Source organism: Sinocyclocheilus anshuiensis, unplaced genomic scaffold (genome assembly GCF_001515605.1).
Source record: "Sinocyclocheilus anshuiensis isolate Anshui unplaced genomic scaffold, SAMN03320099.WGS_v1.1 scaffold38, whole genome shotgun sequence".
Taxonomy (NCBI): domain Eukaryota; kingdom Metazoa; phylum Chordata; class Actinopteri; order Cypriniformes; family Cyprinidae; genus Sinocyclocheilus; species Sinocyclocheilus anshuiensis.
Genome location: NW_015544213.1, coordinates 2,243,630 through 2,245,869, shown reverse-complemented (window position 1 = coordinate 2,245,869; position 2,240 = coordinate 2,243,630). Strand labels below are relative to the sequence as shown.

At 36.8% G+C, this 2,240-nt stretch overlaps 1 protein-coding gene across 1 annotated transcript in view; it reads left to right on the top strand.

Annotated features, from left to right (window-relative positions):
- LOC107697176 (kelch-like protein 29) overlaps window positions 1-2,240 on the top strand; it is a 296,880-nt gene that overhangs the window by 64,912 nt on the left and 229,728 nt on the right. The window lies entirely within an intron of this gene.

The following is a 2,240-nucleotide window of genomic DNA, read 5'->3' as shown; positions in this document are numbered from 1 at the left end:
TTATATTTTTATTAAATATTTATTTATTTGTGAAAAATACTTTGTCATCTGAAGTACGTTTATTTAACACAACTATTTTTTTATGTAATTTTTCAAATGATTTCAAATTTCTTAAATATGAATTAAAATAAATAAAATGATATCAGCTTTATATCGGCCATCTGGCACCCTGCTTTCCAAGATATCGGCATCGGCATCAGCATCGGCTGTCAAAAAAACAATATCGGTTGACCACTAATTGTGGTAATTAAAATGCTAGCCTTAGCAAACACTGCTAAATATTTAGCGACAATAAAAAACGTAAAATACCACCTAGTTAACATAATTAATTAGTTAATCTCAGTCTTTGCTTAATTTTTAAACGAATGAATTGAAACAAATCTGAATAAACTGATTCACTAACATCAATCTGATTCTCAGCGCTAGCTGTGTATGGAGCAGCTAAAAGTAGTGCACTTCCACAGCCATGTTCACACAGCCATGTTTTATTTATTGATTTCACATTGAAGGTCACATCAGAATGAATGCTTTATTTTATTGAGTCTTTGACTCCTCTGGCATCAGTTTTGTGTGTTCAGATATTAAATCATTATTGATATTCAGATAGGAAGTGGCAAATTTCTTATTGATAATCCATAGCAGCTTTTTATTCGTTGCCTTTAGCTCCCTTCAGCGACTGCTGCCTGACCGTTACGTGACCGTGGTCCTCCGGGACGGGTTTCGGAGCAGGTTAAGTGGCGTGTGTGTTGTGACGTGCTCTGGTGTGAACCGGTCCAATAACTTGCATGTGCGATGCACTCTGGCTGACCCGAGATTGCGGCGGGACACGGGCGCTGAACCGTACGGCCCACATCACTTTTTAATGGCCCTGCAGAAAGCCTTACCACTGCTGGGACCTGTCTTTACTTTAAAACACTCTCAGTGAGGTAGCTGTTTATAGGCTCAGTTAGATCACAGTCGCCGGACAGCCTGAAAGGGTTTCGACACGCAGTGCATTAAGAGGCGCCCGTGGTTCTCGCGTGTCCCGCGGTGTGGATAATCAGAGCGAGTAAACGATCAAACGTCGGGACATCAGCGAGAGTGACGTCCGATTTGCCGCTCAGGGTTTCACGGTTTGACTTGAGAGGTTTTACTTGAATTTGGCAGCTAAGAATTTATTCTGATTCTTTTTGTGGCCATTCTCTTTCTCTCACTCTTTTCTTTCTTTTTTTTTTTTTTTTTTTAAATCTGTTTAGTTGTGTTTTTTCTGAAAATAGAATTAAAAGTATTTTGTATTATTTATTTGTATTATTTGAAATATTACGAAGAAAATACACTACCAGTCAAAAGTTTGGAATAATTAAGATTTTTTTAAAGAAGTCTCTTATGCTCACCAACAATTTTAAATTGTAATAATATTTCACAATATTACACATTTTACTGTATTTTTAATCAAATAAGTGCAGCGTTGGTGAGCATAAGAGACTTCTTTAAAAAAAAATATATATAAAATTGTAAATTTTATGTTCTTTAAAAAAACATAAAAAAAATTTAATTATTCCCTACTTTGTCTATACAAAACCTGCTGCCACAATGCTAGGATGTTGTATGTGTTTGGCATGTTGCTATACAGTTTCTAGGGTGGTTGCAAGGGCATTCTGTTGACCAATAAGCTGTAAGCTCCGCCCCCTCAAACCCTTTATCTAGCTTAGTCAAGAGTGAGACGTTTTAATGAGGACGGCCCAAATAAAATGACTTGTTTATTCGATTTTTCTGACCTCATTTTTGGCAAGTCCAAGAACATGAGTGCAGCACAGACACATTTGTCTGCGGTCCCAAATGAACAGGAGGCCTTTATGCAGATTTACGATAGCTGGGGTCGACACTACAAAAAGGCACGCAGAAAAATATCCTCCCTCAAGGACAGCGCTGTTACAAGCACTTAAAATGGGCTCGGCCACTTTTTGAGTGTCTAAATAATAGTGTTTTGTGGGATGCATGACAAATACTTAAACTTTTGATCTTTGGTTTATTTATGTTTTTTTATATATATATTATACATGCATACGTGTGTGTGTGTGTGTGTGTGTATATACAGTGGGGACGGAAGGTATTCAGACCCCCTTCAATTTTTCACTCTTTGTTATATTGCAGCCATTTGCTAAAATCATTTGAGTTAATTTTTTTTCCTCATTAATGTACACACAGCACCCCATATTGACAGAAAAACACAGAATCGTTGACATTTTTGCAGATTTATT